This window comes from Pseudophryne corroboree, chromosome 10 (genome assembly GCF_028390025.1).
Source record: "Pseudophryne corroboree isolate aPseCor3 chromosome 10, aPseCor3.hap2, whole genome shotgun sequence".
Taxonomy (NCBI): domain Eukaryota; kingdom Metazoa; phylum Chordata; class Amphibia; order Anura; family Myobatrachidae; genus Pseudophryne; species Pseudophryne corroboree.
In genome coordinates, this window is record NC_086453.1 from 114,001,255 (window position 1) to 114,019,595 (window position 18,341).

The window sequence follows — 18,341 nt, forward strand, 5'->3', positions numbered from 1 at the left end:
CACTACATACAGCACAGTACAGGGAGGAAGCACACACAAGTAGTGAAACACAGACACAGGGGACCAGTGCAGTGGAATCTGTCCCAGTGGCCAATCCGCCCCTGATTACACACATAGCCACCACATTATTACATGAATAGCACCACATTACACATAGCACCTCATTACATGTATAGCACCACGCTACACGTATAGCACAGCATTATACAAATAACACAAATAGCACCACATTACACGTATAGCACCGCATTATACAAATAGCACCACATAACACAAATAGCACCACATTATACAAATAACACCACATAACACAAATAGCACCATATTATACAAATAGAACCACATTACATACGTAGCCACTGCATTACATAAATAGGCTCATCATTATGGACAGACCTTGGGCAGCTGTGGGGCTGAAGGACATTGCATTAGAGATTGTCCCAGGGCTGGCTGTGAGTGCAGCCTGATCAGCTGGCATCCTGAGAACAAGGTACATCCTGCTCTTATCCAGTCATCAAACCATACACTGTGACCGGGGACGCCCTAACCTTGACACTCCAGCTGTTGTTGAACTACATATCCGAGCTGCCCTGCATCAGTTTTAGCATGGCCAAATAGCAAAACTGTAGCAGGGCATGCTAGGATGTGTAGTTCAACAACAGCTGGAGTGTCAAGGTTAGCCATCACTGCCCTAACCCTTACACCAACATGATAATGCAAATAATGTAATTAAAAATAACCGCTCTGCCGGGTCCCCTTCAGTGCTCCGTCGCCGCTCTGGCCCTTCCAGTGAGAGTGCGGGAGCTAAGGTGGCGGCGGGTATAGAAAACCCGGCTCCAACCATCGCTATGTTGCTGTTCCCAGGCTCATTGAAAAGTCCTTTGGCTGGGGCCAGGGAGAGGATGCTGCTGAAGTCCTTTCTAGCCTAACTTCCAGATTGCATTTCAATGAAAATGCAAGTACTGGAAGCAGTGTGAGCCAGCCCAGCCTGAGTGTGAATCGGCCTGGCGGGAAAGGGGGGGGGGGGGGGGGTATGGTACTGGCCCATCGGAATCTGTCATGGTGTCCTGGTGGGCCAATCCACCCCTGCTGAAATGCAATCTCAGGACCTTTTCTGCAGGTGCGCAGAATGGGCCCTGCATGTGCGCAGTTCCCGACCATTGGGAAAATACATCAAGAATCACTTCTGCAATCCTTGCTGAATTAGGCACACAGTTACTTGTCCCTTTCTTTGCTTCACTCCATACTTGCTTACCTGACCCTCTCTATGAGGGAGAAAATGCTCTGTTCCTGGACTCTCCTGGTAATGTATGATTGCCATCACCTGTGGTGAGCTAGTTAATTGATAAGAAAGGTGTTTCACCACAGGTGATGGCAATCATACATTACCAGGAAAGTCCAGGAACAGAGCATTTTCTCCCTCATGGAGAGGGTCAGGTAGGCAAGTATGCTTCACTCTCAATTTTTCCTTTCCTGATAAATAGCCAACAGCTGCAGAATGGGAGGAGAAGAATTACCGGTGACATCAGAGCTATTATAGTAAGATAATACAGAATAAACACTAATTCACTCGGTACAAAGTCTTTTATAGCAAACAAGCTGATTTTCCACTACAGTACTACGTAATTGGGAAACTAAGCCACTGGATTGAAGGTACCTCATTCTATTAAGATTTCTCACTCCTAAACTAATTGCATTTCCAAATATCTCCTAACACTTGATTATCATACAACTGTTGAAATATATTGTGTATTAAATTATCTTAGAATAGCATTTGTTTGATTTGAGTAAATTCAATGTGACTTCTTTTGCATGGGAATTTGTAATTTGAATATTTTATATTTAATAATAAAAACAATTTCCACTAATTACAGCTTTCTGAGACATACTGTATGCTTTAAAAAGTACTATAATCAGGTTTTCTACAGATGTAGTGCCAGTCATACAAATAAAATATTCTTGGTTTTCTATCTAAAAACAAGCAGGAACAGACCTATGTGAGTCTATGTTCAGCTGTGTCTCACGATACATCCAGCTTGTATACCAGATTTCCTTCAGGTGTAACCAGTCTGTATACATAGAACACACAATGGTGGAGATATATCATAGATGTATGCACTGATGTGGCTTGACAATCTTAGTAAAAAATCACATTACCCTACACAATATAATTCCATATAACATACAGTTATATACAAACACAAATACACAAAATTTGTTTAAATGAAATGTACACCTGTTGTTTAACCCTTATACGAATAAACCTCTACAACTTGATTAAATGTATCAGCTACACAAGGGGTAGGCAACCTGTAAGGGCTAAAACACACTACCCGGCTTTTGCTGGCCGGGAAAAAGCCGGATGGCTTTTTCCCGTGCCGGCATTGTAGTTAACGGTGTGAGGGGTAGGGTCCCTTCACACTGCACGGTCCCGGCCCGGCTGCCGGGTTGCAGCCGGGTCTCACCACTGGAAGGTCCGGCTGCCGGGCGGGTGCCGGGCCGTCTTTGCAGCCAGTAAACCGTGTGTGAGAAGGGGAGCTTTCACACACAACGGTTTTTTCTGAAGCCGTGTCTGATGCTGCGCATGCGCACAGCATCACACACGGCTCAAAGCCGTCCTGTGTGACAGACTCTGCCGGTTTCTCTCGGATGGCAAAAAGCCGGACAAAGTTTGTCCGGCTTTTGCCCATCCGGGAAAAACCGGAGTGTGTGTTACAGCCCTAAGACTCCAGCTAGTGTGGACTGTGGAACTATACCTGCCAGCATGCCCCAAAGGTTTGCTATCAGGGTATGTTAAAACTGTGGCAGGTATGCTGGGAATGTATGTGTAGTTTCACAACAGCTAGAGTGTCATAGGTTGTCTACTATGAGCAACAGTACATTATTGATTAAAGTATTATCTCCTGGATAGGTCAGTATGTAGTCAGAGGGCGTTAGCACATGCTGCAGATCTTCATCCATATCATTGCGTGTTGCTGCATCAACCCTCCAGCACTCACAAGATATACACCAGACATATAACCTAGCATGGTCTGTTTAATATATAATTTACATTTCATATGTAAAGCTAATGCCCCTCAATTATTCCATCATTAAATTTATATTAATCACTTTTAATTTGATGACATATTTCTCAAAAAAAACAGCACTGACATTAAATTAATAGCACCTACTCTTCCCCATCTCAACCCTGCGTACAATTAAAGGCCAACAAAACCCCATAGTATTAAATTAATAGCCTGAGTGATAACCCATCTTAAATGAATAGGCTTCACTATTACTCAATTAATAAATTAAATAATATTCACTATCAAAAGATTAGCCCTCACATAACCCCACTAATACTATAATAGTCCACCAACCTTTAAACGATCATCTCCTGCCCTCATATGCCATTCATTTAATACATCAAACCCACTTTCACAATTAAATTCTGTTCTCACACATACATTACCTTTTCTTTTAAACATCCTAGTGATATTTGGTGGACCCCCTTCTTTTAAAGTAAAGCATTCATTACCTTCATAACCAGAAATAAAGACACGGAGACTTGAATTTTGGCAGAAAAATTGCTAGCTATTTATTTGACCCTAACCAATAGCAAACCTGTAATAGAAAATTTTATTAAGATGCCGATCCAGCCGGCATATGGTGGCAGCAAAAAGAACGGCTCTATTAACCTAAATTAACCTTAAAATACTAAAAATTCGAGACCATCCTAATTTTACTACAACTATCACAAACCGGTAATATGTGACAACTCAACCCCCACAGTGACTACCCACCGCTCCTGGGTGCCCTGCCGCTGCCTTCCCGGACGGGTGGTCAAGCGGCCAATAAGTCGATGGAGGTGAGTGCACCTAAACCACACCAAACTGTAAAACACTACAGCTTACCATACAAATACAAACTGCCGTTCTTTTCCGCCAACAGCGAAAGACTCCTTCCCAGAGTCTTCGCACCGCCACCATAACCTCACCCTAACTCCTGCAACACTAGGAACAGATCCTCCAGGAAAAGCATCATCCCCTCACTGGATAGATGCATACCATCAGGCCGAAAAAGGTGACTGTCTCTGAACCGAATCCTAGGGTGGCGAACCACTTGGCCTCCGTGGGACAACACCCACTTCGCCACCGCCCCATTCACCTTCTGCCTGGCCTCCTCAATTTCGCGACCGTCCGCCACACCTTGCCAACTCAACCTTGGCACCATAAAGGAGAATACCAATACACAATTGGTCCATGCTGCGGCCAAACTTGCCAGATCCTGTATCATGGCCCACCGCATCTCCAAAGAAGTCCTCTTCCCCAGGTCGTTGCCACCTAAATGGACAACCAACACCCTAGGGCTCCATGCTTGCTGGCCTGACTCACTAGTCTACTTCTCAACTCCGTCCACATCATCCCTTGCCAACCAAGCCAACGAACTCCTCGAGCCCTAGGAAACATCTGTGCCCCCTCCGAGGCCAAAACTGGGCGGCCCAATACACATAAGAGTGGCCAACCACCCAAATAGGCAAGTCATCTTCCAACCAACCTGAAGAGGAGGAAAAGGGGGTAAAAGTGGTTACTAATCATCTATACCATTGTTTAATTTACTGCATTAACCTGAAGGATCTGCCAAAAAGAAAAATTTAGTTTCCGTATATTGCAGCAGTCCCGGCCTAGCCGATCTGCACCAACTTCCAGCCAATTTGAAGCAGAACATGAACACACAAATGGGAAAGATGAAAACAAAATTAAGAAATAAACAAAAAAGGGGGGGGGGGTAAAAAAGGGGTAAAACATGTAATAACTCAGCTGGAGGTGAAAGCGTAAAGACCTGCTGAGGGACTCTGATTAGAACAGATTAGCCGAATTGTGGATTAGAATTCAGTCCGTCAAGTCAGGCAAAAAATCGCAAAATAACTCCAGACCCCCGCTGCCGGCTCATGCCCGCAACGGTGAGTAGCTAATCCCTGAGTAGGCTAAAAGGGGGGAAGACAAACACACGCACAACACCATAACGTACTGAACTGTACAACATGACTGAACAACTGTAATTAAACAACAAACTACGCGCGAGCCAACATCTCATGCAACGGGGCGAATATATCGTCTGTAACTTGACGACTTCCATCGCCCCACCGCCTGGACCTCGTCCATGGAAAATCCCACCGCCGCAGCCGACGCCGCAGCCCCTATGCGGAAGGAATGCGTCCCGAACGCAGCGGGTGGAAGGCCCAAGCTCGCAAGACAGCGACCCAGCATCCAATGAAATTGATACTTCGTCACCGGCAGCCCGTCATCATGCAGCAGCCATGACCCCCGACCGCCGGGCCGTACTGCCGCATACTACCCTGCCACACTTACTGGGCAAATGCTCCCATCCAGTGCCGGAACCAAGGTGACCCAACGACCTCTCCCCACTTAGAGCGACGCCATCCGCAAAGCAAGGACCTCTCACCCACCACCACGTCCTCGACCAGCATGCGCGAATCTGCTCGCTTAGAAGGCGCCACCAATTCCGAAACCCTAAAGCGACTCAAACCTGGATGATGCGACACCTCCTACCGCCCTGATAACAGCCGGCAACAAGGCCGCATCAATGGGCCGCCTCCTATCAGGCGGCGGCGTCGCGACTCGCGCCCATCCTTTCATTGTCGTCAGCAGAATCCCACTCTTAGTCACGTCGGTGACGCCCTTTATTTTGCTGAAAACGAAATCCCAGCCAAGTATCGGGATACCACCGCTCTGGACCTACCCGAAACAATCAGCTGCCAAATAAAAGAAAGCATAATCCGATGCCCGCTCTTAACTTGCGAATTTCATCCTTGCACAAACTCCTCCCATTCGCTCCAAGCTTGCCTGTAAGCCTTAAGCGTGGTTGGCGCGACTGACCGCAACGCTAGACCCTCCAGTCCGGCCCGATCACCTGCCATCATAACCGGGACAATGAAAACCATGCTCGTCGGCCTCGGGTGCCAACGAACAAAATCTTTCCCACTGCCCTCGTGATAACGCGTCAGCAATTCCGTTCTCTAGCCCCGGCACGTGCTGCGCGCGGAACCACACGTTCCGACGAAGGCATGTCAACAGCAACTGCCCCAGCACCCGCAGAACGACCAGCGACTTCGCCCTCTGGTTATTTATCGCATGCACCACGCCCAGATTGTCACATCTAAACAAGATGCTGCAATGAGCCAGCCGATCGCCCCATACCTCCAGTGCTACCATAATGGGGAAAAGCTCCAGCAGCAAAAGGTCCTTAGTTAAACCTTCGCGATGCCATTCCGCCGGCCACGAGGCCGCGCACCAAGATTCCTCCAGATAGCAACCGAATCCAGAGGCACCCGCTGCATAGGTGAACAGCTGCAACCGAGCGCTGTCCACCATTGGGGCCTGCCATATACACACCCCGTTGAAGTCCTCTAGGAACGAGGCCCATACGGCCAAATCCCTCTTGATCTCTGAGGACAAACGCACAAAATGGTGTGGTCTGACACACCCCGCAGTCGCCCTTTTTAGCTTCCGGCAGAAAACCCTGCCCATCGGGATTACCCGACAAGCAAAGTTCAACATGCCCAGTAAGGACTGCGCCTGCCGCAGTGTGACCTTACGCGACCCCTCAAACCGGCAAATAGCGTCGCGGAGCTTCACCACCTTGTCCCGAGGCAGCCGACACGATCCTGCCACCGTGTCAATCTCAATCCCCAAACAGGACAAACAGGAGGACGGGCCCTCTGTTCCATCCTCGGCTACCGGAACGCCGAAGTGGAAAAACAGCGCTCGGATGCTGAAAAGCAAGTTGCCGCACCGCGGTGAATTTGCCGGACCCGCGCACAGGAAGTCATCGAGGTAATGTGCTACTCCGTGACCCCCTGACGAAGACTCCACGCACCAATGTCGAAACGTGCTAAAACGCTCGAAAAATGAGCATGAAACGGAACATCCCATCGGCAAACATTTGTCGATGAAATACTCCGCTCCGATCCGGAAACCCATAAAACGGAACGAGTCCGGATGTAATGGCAGTAACCGAAAAACGGACTCAACATCGATCTTAGCCATGAGGGCCCCAGTCCCGTAACCGCGGACCATCTCCAACGCTTCGTCAAACGACTGATACACCACCGAGCAATGAGCCGGTGGTATTGCGTTGTTGACCGACGCCCCCGACGGGTAAGAAAGATGCTGAATGAGCCGGAAAGCGCCTGGAGTCTTCTTGGGAACCACCCCCACTGGAGAGATGACCAAGTCATCCACCGGGGGTGATAGGAACGGTCCCTCCATCCTGCCTAACCTGACCTCTTTATCCACTTTCTCCCTCAGTACTAATGGCAAGGCTCGGGCAGACTGGAGGTTCCGCTGGGCCCGCACGGACACCTCGCTCGCAACAGGCAAGCGAAACCCAAACTGAAAACCGGAAAACAAAAATTGTGCATCCTCCCTATTCGGATACCAGTCAAACCACCGGCCCATAGTTTCCAACTTAATTGGTGTTGGTGCTCTGCGGAGCGCTCCCGCCCGCGGCTGGCCTGGGGTAAGTTGGCTTACCCCGGGCACCCTGCCGACTGCCTTTGAAGCAGGAGGAGGCTGGGTGGGATCCGCCACGCTGCAGGCATGAGTGTCGAAAACGACACTGTTTGCCGAAGGAACACGCCGCGTTGTTAAACGCGAAACATTTTCTTTTTGTGGCGGCTCGCCCCCCTGCGCGGACGGCCGATCAACCCGGCTTGGCCAACCCGCCGTCCGCCCCCGGCTTCCGGGGCTCCTCAGCCTGTTGCGAAGCCCGCGTGACCTTGAGCCAGACCTCAACGTCCTTGAACCCAAAATCCATGACCTGCAAACCGTCCTGCTTTTCCCTGAATTCCTGGTCGTACTTACGCCATTCCGAACCCGAAGACGTGCGCTGCATGTCATGCACGAGATGCAGGTACCGAATTATGTTAGCGTGCTCGTTCGGCCTGTCCTGCAGGTAACACGCCGCGAAGACCCAAAACCCGGCCAGCCAATTATCGAAGGTACGGAATGCCTCAGCCCCGATGCCCTTCTTTGCGACCGCCGCCTTATACTCCTTCTTCGCGTCCTTCGTCAAGACGAACACATCCACAAAGTCCCCCCTGCGGATCTTCCTGCGGCAACTATCTCGCAGCCCTCGCATTACAGCAGTATAGTCGCAACGCACGACACCGGGCAAATCGCGGCACTTCTTGGCCCTACGAGTTTCCTCGCTAAGCCGCTTGCGTCTCTTACGCCTCTTCTGCTGGCCCGCTGCCCTCTTGGCGAATTTCGTCGCCCGCTTCCTCGCCCTAGTCGTGCTACTGACTTCAGACGCCTGCGACAACAGAGACGATGAAGAGGAGGAAGAGGAAGAACTACGAGGACTAGAGCTCGTGGAGGAACCCGATACCGACTGCACCACCTCACCTGATGCCGCCGACTGCCCCGACATGGAATCCTCCGGCGTGGCCAAACCGACGTCTTCCTCCTCGAACTCTGCCATCTCCTCTTCCCCGAGCTCCCCTGATGCTGTCGACTGTTCGGACTGGGAGTCCTCCAGTGTGGAAACTTCGAAATACTCCCATCGCTCACGTCCACCTCAACCTCTCCGCGATCACCTGAAAAAGACAAAGTACGGGACCCGGAAACCACTCCCGGGGCCTGCCTAGCACTCCGGGGCAAAGACATCCCCACCTCGCGTCCGCGCTCCGTCCGTACTGGACAGTGTCCCAAAAGCGCAGCCCCCAGGAGACGGAAAGCGCACGCTATTTGCTGAGCCGCTGACCCCGGCTGCGTACCGGACGCCCTCGCTTCTGCGTGCGCGCCCGGGGATGCGGCTGCGGCCAATGGGCCCAATGCCGCCACCACCGTCGACAGAGCCGACGCCAACTCTCTGGAAGTCTCCTGACTTCCCCAAAAGTCGCGCCCGGCACCAGCGGGAGCCCCACGCAGATGCCGGCGCACCTCTCCTGGCACGTCGGCCGGCAGGCGCCGATAAGGGACCCAACAGCCAATGCCCCGCCTGGCCTGCTGGTGATCCGCTGGCCCCCTTGACCACAATTGGCGTGGCCCCCCGCCAATCATCTATCCTATCCTGTGCCTGCTGGCCCTCACTATCGCTGCTGTGCCTGCCACCGGCCCCCCTGCGCGTGCCCTCCCCCCGCAGGCCGGAGCTCTCTCTGTCTGCAGGGAAGGCACCTCTGTGGTGCTCAATGCTGCCGCGCCCTATCCTAGGACGACCCCCCCCGCCGCCGCTCCCCGCCGGCTGTAAGGGAGGCAGCAGGGGAGACGTAGAAACTGGCTAGTGATGGGTAGTTCATGAAAGATTAGTTCAAAATCAACTAATCTTCAAAGTGAACTAGTTTATTCAGTTCACAGCTTTGGCAAAGATTAATTGATCAGGAAGGAGGAGTCAGACACAGACACAGACAGAATAGAGCCAGCAGCTGCATTAGGCTTCTCACTGTCTCACTCACTTCACTGGATTTTCACTCCCTGAAACTGATGCTGTAAAATGAAAGGTAAAAGTACAACACAGCCCAGCAATACAGATCTAATAAATAAAATAGTATCTGCACTGCCTAGCCCAAGTCTATGTGTGTCTGTGAGTGAGCATGTGTTTCATGCTGCTCACCTTTCTGTGATATAATCACTGTCCTATTAGTCCAGATGTCCAAACACTTGCTGTTGCTTCTGGTACTACTTACTTCTGATATATCAAGGCAAAAAAGGGGGGCACAGTGGCTGTGTAATAAACCTGCACAATTAATGTGGCAAGAAACAATTTCTGCAATGCAGCACTCACCCACAAGGCAAATCACCACAAGAGAGAGCCAAAATGGCCTCACCTTCCCTATATATATATCAAACCCTCCCCTTCAAAAAAGGCTGTACTTTCCTCACAGCTAGGTCCACCCCTCACCAGATGTTTAACTCTTTCCTCTCCTATGCAGTCAATTCTCTCTCCTTACAGCAGTTGCTCATTTCATGCGATGCCATGGTAGTGCCCTCGTTTATATATACCACACAAGTTCATATTAGGTCACATTGTAGTACCCCAAAACAACAATTTGCCAAGTCATAATTTGCCACATTGTACTGCCTCCAGTACACATGCCACACAATTCCCCCAGTTCACATTATGCCACAAAGTGCTTGGTGAACAATTTCTGGGAATCTGATAGACAACTTTTTGACCTAGGTGCAGTTGAGTCAAGCCACAGAGGTGCCGCCCTTAAACCTCTGTGCCCAATAGCAATGGCACTCCCTGCACCCACTATAGCTACGCTGATTCCTTCTGGTGCTTTGTGTTGCTGAATTGCTCACTGCATCTTAGCTAATATTATATAAATACAGCCCAGAGGCCCAGGTCCTCTTAATCCACTACTGACAGGCATAGATTCAAAGCAAGAAACATAAGCAGCTGAACCGAAATAAGTTATTTGTTAATGTTTTTTGTTTTTTGTTTTTATATACTGAGCAGCATTAATATTTAAACTGGATTAAAGGATAAGATTCTACACATTCCAATTGTGTGTTTTTTGATCACATTTGTATGACTTGTTCTGGTCACTTCTCTATTCATTATGCACAATGACTATTGTGTGCACATGGGATATTTTCCAATAAATATGTAACAGTAAACCATGGGAAAAAGAACTACAACAGCTCAGACGACACTCGTGAAAGATTTTTTTACTAATCCTCCTCTTTAATGAAATTCCTTTTATTATGGTGCAGATTTTCTCATGTCATCTCCAGCATCACCACTAACAATAATGGTTATTCCAACTCATATGCCATGTCTTCTGGTAGTTAGAAAACTCTAGATGAGGACGTGGTTTAGCAATATGGAAAATAAATAACTACATACTGGTAAATAAATACTTAGCTTAATAAGACTCATCCTCTCTATGTCTAAGGCTAATTTACAAAAGTTCATGCATGCCACATGCCAACCTTTGCGCAGATGCACTAATTGATATTGGGAAATGTGCTGAATCTGGGGGCCAAGTGACTGGCATTTTTCGGTGAAAGAAGTTGGCATGATCAGTGGTTAAAACAATGTGCCTCCTAATTAGAGATGAGCGGTTCAGCTTCCACAGGATCCGAGCTCACCCGAGCTGCGGGCTCAGGTGTTCCTGCCAGACTCGGATTCCATGTCGAGGCAGAACATTATATTCTCGGCATCGTATTCGTGCGAGACTTGGATTCCATATAAGGCTCCATGGCCGAGGCTCGGCACCATTTCACTTAATGCACGCTGCTGTTTATGCTGTGTTGTGTTCAGACCCCAGGCTTCACTACGTGGCTGCAGTATATTTAGTAACAGTGTATATAGGGCAAGCGGCATGCTGCACTATACTCTGCTGTTTAGGCTGTGCTGTGTCCAGACTTCACTAAGTAGCGGTGTGCAGTATAGTGACAGTGTATATAGGGGCATGCTGCACGCTGCTGTGTGTTGCTCTGTACTCTGCTGTATTGGCTGTGCTCAAGTGCATTTTGTTCCCATTTTTTATTCCCATATTTTTGTTCAGCTGCTCATGTTTCCTGCTTCGAATATATACCAGACAGTAGTGGATTAAAAGGACCTGGGCAGTGGCAGAATTTGTGAGTGGTAGGCCCAGATGCAAAAATATAATTTGGGCCCTCCTCCTCCACCCCAACCCAAGTTCACAATATGCCACACAACAGTGGGTGACGGCGTAAGGCAGAAGCTGACCTAGAAAGGCAGAGGGTAACAACGGAAGGCAAGGGGAGGCAGTGGGTGGTAGGGAGAGGGTCACAGGGTGAGACAGTGGATGACAGGGGTACAAGCAAAATATCCTGCATGGTGTGGAGCACAGGGGACATTGATGGGAGCAGGAACACAGCGGCCTCTGCTTTGTCTGTGACAGGGGCCCTCACCCTTTGTGCTTTCCTCAGTTTGGCACTCAGTCAGGAAGACTCTGAACAGTGCCACCGGTTGTGAGTTGTAAAACTGTTTACACTGGTTGTGAGCTGCCTTTCATTCACAGCAGCGAATGTGATAATAATAATGTTATGCAATGCAATAGTAGCACATACATGAATATGAGCCAAGTCACCTGGACTAACCCCTAGATCCTCCAAATGGCAGCTTCAGCTATATTATTTTCAGAAGTGTGGGAGATAACTTTTAACTACAAGTAGTAATAACATAGTTATTGCCGTGGTCCCATAATCACAGTACAAAGTCTGCCACTTATAAAAGGTCAAATTGGTTCAATCAATAATGGAGATAAGTCACAGAATAAATAAACCGCAAGAATTGCACAATACATGAAACAAGCTACTGTACATCAATCGGCTTTTAGGCTTCAAGAAAACAAAATGAAGAATTTACCATAGAAATGAATAATAACATAGTGGTAGTAAGTAAGAGCCATAGCCAGCTCTTGACATGAGAGGACATTAGGATCAAAAAATAGGCACCACAGGCTCATCAAGACTATGATCTAATGTAGGTGCATCCTCCATATAATGAATAAGTGGCAGTTATACAAATGAACCACAGCTCCCCACGTACCCCTCAGATTTATATGAGCGGTGTGGCCTGGGTACCCATCATGCTCCTTTATAAGCCAAAGTCCCTTAATATCCTTTTATTTGTTATCCAAGCCCTCCTCATATACCATAAGAATCCTCTCATGTCCCTTTATCTGATCTCACATCTGAGCCCCTTGTGGGAAAAAAAAATGTCCATAAGCTTCTGTTAGCCAAAACTATCTATAGAAGGGATTGCCGATCTGGTACCAGCTCCAGGAGGTTTTGGCCATATTTTGATTTTAGTACATCCCGCCAAAAGTATTAAAATAAATGCAATATATGTCAGTCTCCAACACTCTGTATCACTAGTAGCATATACAGTAGCGGATCTTGCCACGGGCAAGCAGGATTTTTGCCCGGGGTGCCGCCTTCCAGAGGGCGCCGCACCAGGGCAAGATCCGCTGCTGCTGTGCCCCCCGCTGCCGCTGTGAAGGGAAACTAGACGCGTACGCTCTAGTTTCCCTTCGTGGAGAGGTCCTTTACTGTGCGGTGCGCGATGACGTCATTGCGCACCGCACATCATTTCACTCTGTACATGGGCGTAAATGACCACGCCCCCTGTACAAAGCCACGCCCCCTAATGCCACCCGGGGCGCACAGAGCCCCAGAACCGGCCCTGAGCATATATTATCATTTATCAACAGTGAGGCTTACAGCACACACTAACTCTGACAGGAAAGTCTTTGGGTAACAAAGTCCAATATGTAATAACCATAAACAGGGAATTGGCAAGTTAACAGGGTTATAATTTAGTTCTTTATAAAGACACTAGCTGAATTCCTGTGCTTCGCTATGGAATTTAAAGAATAATGCCAATCTTTGTCAGGCTGCACCTCTGGGCTTCCCCGGATTGATGCTGTCAAAAAGCTGGTGCTGAGGAGAATAATCTGCCCTGTCCCGCCTCTGATGCTGCACTGCTCAGTGCTGTAAATGCTGGGTTGACAGGCCAAGCTCCGCCCGCTGTATGTTAAATATGTAAGGTTTGCAGGCTGACTCTATTTCAAAGGGCCCTAGGTCTCCTTGCTTAGCTTCTCGCTCTCCTTGGGGCTCCTCCTTTGAGGTAAAAAAGGAGATTTATGGTAAGAACTTACCATTGTTAAATCTCTTTCTGCAAGGTACACTGGGATAACATCAGGGTGTAGATTAGGATCTTGATCCGAGGCACCAACAGGCTAAAAGCTGTGACTGTTCCCAAGATGCTCAGCGCCACCTCCTCTATAACCCCGCCTCCGTGCACAGGAGCTCAGTTTTGTTAACCAGTCCAATGCAATAGCAGGTAAAAGAGACGAAGAACCGTTTGTAGCCACGTACACCACATTTTCACGACAGGAGAAGGTATCAGCGGCTAAAGCCATACAAACCCAAAGAAGTGCATCAGGGTGGGCGCCCTGTGGAACCAAGTGTACCTCGCAGAAAGAGATTTAACAACAAGTTCTTACCATAAATCTCCTTTTCTGCAGCGGGGTACACTGGGTTCCACAGGGATAACATCGGGGATGTCCTAAAGCAGTTCCTCATGGAAGGGGATGCACTGTATAGGGCACAAGAACCCGGCGTCCAAAGGAAGCATCCTGGGGGCGAAGTATCGAAGGCATAGAACCTTATGAACGTGTTCACTGAGGACCACGTAGCCGCCTTGCACAATTGTTCAAGGGTCACGCCACGGCGGGCCGCCCAAGAAGGTCCAACCGACTGAGTAGAATGAGTTTTGATGGTAGCAGGTGCTGGAAGCCTGTACATAAGCTTGTGCAATCACCATTGTAATCCATCTGTCAAGGGTCTGCCTATTCGCAGGCCAGCCACGTTTGTGAAAACCAAAAAGGACAAAGAGAGAATCAGACTTCCTAACGGAGGCTTTCCTCTTCACATGACTCGGAGAGCCCGTACCACATCCAAAGACCGTTCTTTGGAGGATAAATCAGAAGAGATAAAGGCTGGAACCACAATCTCTTGGTTAAGGTGGAAAGAAGACACCACCTTAGGTAGATAACCAGGGCGTGTCCGAAGAACTGCCCGGTCACAGTGAAAAATCAGAAAGGGTGACGGACAGGATAAGGCACCCAAGTCTGAAACCCGTCTAGCAGAGGCAATAGCCAGCAGAAACAAGACCTTAAGAGTAAGCCACTTAAAATTCCCAGATTCAAGAGGTTCAAACGGAGACTCTTGCAAGGCCTCCAGAACCACCGACAAATCCCAAGGAGCCACAGGCGGGACATAGGAAGGTTGAATCCGTAGCACACCCTGAACGTATGAACATCAGGCAGAGTCACAATTTTTCTCTGAAACCAGACCGACAAGGCAGAAATATGAACCTTGATGGAGGCCAGATGAAGTCTTAAGTCCAGGCCCCGTTGTAGGAAGGCCAAAAGTTTGGCCGTACTATACTTGTAAGCATCATGATTGTTAAATGCGCACCAAGCAAAGTAAGAATTCCAGACCCTATGATAAATCCGAGCTGAAGCCGGCTTATGGGCCTTCAACATGGTTTGAATGACCGCCTCAGAAAATCCTTTGGCCCTCAGAATGGAAGGTTCAAGAGTCATGCCGTCAAAGCCAGCTGGGCCAAATCCTGGTATACATAAGGGCCCTGAACGAGGAGGTCTGGGCATTGCGGAAGCAGAAGAGGACGCTCTAATGAGAGACCCTGTAGGTCTGAGAACCAATGTCGTCTGGGCCACGCTGGAGCTTTCAAAAGTAGGATTCCTCCTTCTTGCTTGAAATTCCTTATCACCCAGGGCAGAAGTGACACTGGAAGGAACATGTATGACAGCCGAAAGTTCCATGGAATTGCCAGTGCGTCCACGAACGCTGTTTGAGGATTCCTTGTCCTTGCTTCAAAGACCGGAACCTTGTGATTGTGTCGAGACGCCATCAGGTCTACGTCTGGGAGGCCCCACTTGTCCACTAGGAGTTGAAATACTTCTGGATGGAGGCTCCACTCTCCGGCGTGTATGTCCTGAAGACTGAGGAAGTGCGCTTCCCACTTGAGGACCCCCGGAATTAATACTGCCGATATGGCTGGCAGATGGCGTTCCACCCACTGGAGAATCCTTGACACTTCCATCATTGCCATGTAGCTTCAAGTGCCGCTGCGATGATTTATGTAAACCAATGTGGTGGTGTTGTCTGACTGTACTTGAACAGGCCAGTTCTGTATGAGATGCTGGGCCAGGGTCAGAGAATTGAACACCGCCCGCAATTCCAGAATGTTTATCTGGAGGAGAGACTCCTCCCTGGTCCACCGACCCTGAAGAGAGTGTTGCTCCAACACCGCGCCCTAACCCAGAAGACTAGCATGCGTTGTCAGAAGGACCCAGTTGGAGATCCAGCAGGGACGACCCCTGCTCAATCGATGGTCCTGTAACCACCAGCTCAGTGACCGACGAACATCCGGAGACAAAGAGATCATGTGAGACCTGATCCGGTGAGGCAGGCCGTCCCACTTGGCAAGAATCAGCTTCTGCAGAGGGCGGGAATGAAATTGAGCGTACTCTACCATGTCGAAAGCCGACACCATGAGGTATAGTGCTTGCATCGCCGAGTGCATCGACACTCGTGGGCGAGAGAGGAGGCATTGAATTCTGTCCTGAAGGTTCAGGACCTTCTCCTGAGACAAGAACAACCGTTGGTTGTGAGTGTCCAACAATGCCCCCAGGTGCACCATGCTCTGAGCAGGGACCAGGGAAGATTTCTTCCAGTTAATGAGCCACCCGTGGGCTTGCAGAAACTGGACCGTCAGATCCAGATGACGGAGGAGAATTTCTGGGAATTCTCCAGGATCAGCAAGTCGTCCAGATACACTGTGACGGCAGAGTAGGGCCGTCATTACCCCCATGACCTTTGTGAATACTCGCGGTGCCGTGGTCAGTCCAAAAGGTAAGGCCTGAAATTGATAATGGATGTTGTCAATAGCAAACCGCAGGTATTGCTGATGCGACATGGCAATAGGAATATGGAGGTAACCATCCTGTATGTCCAGGGAGACCATATAATCCCCGGGCTCCAAAGCCAGAACAATAGAGTGAAGAGTTTCTATACGCAACTTGGAGACCTTCACAAATTTGTTCAAGGACTTGAGGTTGAGAATGGGCCAGTAGGAACCATTTGGTTTCGGGACTAGAAACAGCGGAGAATAGTACCCCTTGCCTCTCTGAGCAAGAGGCACCGGCACTACCACTCCTGTGTCCACGAGGGACTGTACCCCAAAATGAAGAGTGTTTGCCTTCACCTGATCTAAAGGGACGTTTGTCAGGCAAAATTGATGAGGGGGACGATTCTTGAAGGTTATGGCGTAACCGTGAGTGACGACTTCCCTTACCCTGGCGTCCGAAGTGGTCTTCAACCATACCTGGGTAAACCCTAGAAGTCGGCCTCCCACTCTGGGATACCCCAGGGAGAGGCCCGCCTCGTCATGCAGTAGGCTTGTCTGATTTGGAAGCAGGCTGATGGACAGCCCAGGCACGTTTAGGTTTGGGCTTAGTGGTTTTGGAAGTGCGAGCCTGTTTTGGGTACGCCTGACCCTTCGCTTTACCTGGAGGTCGAAAAGGAATGAAAGGAAGTACTCTTAACCTTCGGGGCCGAAGGAGCAGTACTAGGTAGACACGCAGTCTTAGCTGAAGCTAAGTCAGCAACAATCTTGTTGAGATACTCACCGAAAAGGATGTTTCCCTTAAAAGGGAGCACCTCCAGGGTTTTCATAGAGTCCAGATCCACAGACCAGGACCGTAACCAAAGAATCCGGCGAGCCGGAATGGACATAGTAGAAGCCTTGGCCGCCAGAATACTGGCATCAGAAGCCGCCTCCTTAATGTAGGATAGTAGGGGTCATAGGAGAGAGTAGGTGACTGAGGCAGGGGTCACAGGGAGAGAGTAGGTGACTGAGGCAGGGGTGACAGGGTTAGTGGGTTAGCGTTGTTATTTTTCAAAAATAAATATATGGGACAGTGGATCCCACTGGAGGAGCCATCTGGCACCCAATTACATGACGTATAGTATCCCTAGTCCACACAAACCAAAACACATTGCAGATCACAAACTGACTGCAAAAGGGTGTAGATCATGGGATTAATGATTTAGGGCAGGTGGGGGCAATGTTTGGCACTACAATCTTGGGGCAATGTTGAGGGACTACACTTCCCAGCATACTTTGCAAACGTTTTGCAGCTAGGAAAGGCATGCTGGAATGTGCAGTTCCACAGCATGTATCCTACACCTGATTTAGCATAATCAAATTAGACAACTCTGTCCTCCTCCTCCAGTCACCTGCTCCCGGATCTCCCCACTGCATTGCTGCCGCTCTGCACGGAGGAGGACCCGGAGTTGAGACTGCCTCCCTCCCAAAGTCCCGCCACCGGAGCCCCATAATGCTCATCTGAACCCGGATCCCCCCTCCCCGCTGCCTTGCCGCTGGCTGAAGTGCTACACAGAGGAGGCTGGGACCCGCTGGAGTGCTACTACTGGGCGCTGCGTGTTGCAGCTATCTTACTCACTTCTCCCGTTCTGCTGATGAAAGCCGGAGGAACTGCGTTCTTTGGCTGGACCATTGCTGCGGCTCTCCTCTATCGGGACACACACCTCCTGCACCAATTTGGGACTCTGTGATTGCTGGTGAGTCCCTGTCTTTATCCCTCTTCCCCTCTGTGTCCCCCAGTGCTCCTTCGGTGTCCCAGCAGCTGTGATGCCAGCAGCTCTCTCTCTGTACTTGTGGGTGAGGATACTGTACAGGGGCCCTGCTGCATGCTTGTAGCTCCTATACTGTCTGGACCTAGACGTCTTCCCATTGTTTAATTT

At 49.5% G+C, this 18,341-nt stretch overlaps 1 protein-coding gene and 1 long non-coding RNA gene across 2 annotated transcripts in view; one reads left to right on the top strand and one right to left on the bottom strand.

The window, feature by feature from the left end:
* LOC134965071 (uncharacterized) overlaps window positions 1-1,317 on the bottom strand; it is a 122,267-nt gene extending 120,950 nt beyond the window's left edge. The window contains exon 1 of the long non-coding RNA XR_010188298.1: window positions 1,256-1,317. This is a non-coding gene — a long non-coding RNA (uncharacterized LOC134965071). The remainder of the gene's footprint in view (window positions 1-1,255) is intronic.
* Window positions 1,318-1,430: 113 nt separating this feature from the next.
* The window catches only part of LOC134965072 (sulfotransferase 2B1-like), a 159,948-nt gene continuing 143,037 nt past the window's right edge, over window positions 1,431-18,341 (top strand). The window contains exon 1 of the mRNA XM_063941635.1: window positions 1,431-1,653. The gene's annotated coding sequence lies outside the window, so the exon portion shown is untranslated. The remainder of the gene's footprint in view (window positions 1,654-18,341) is intronic.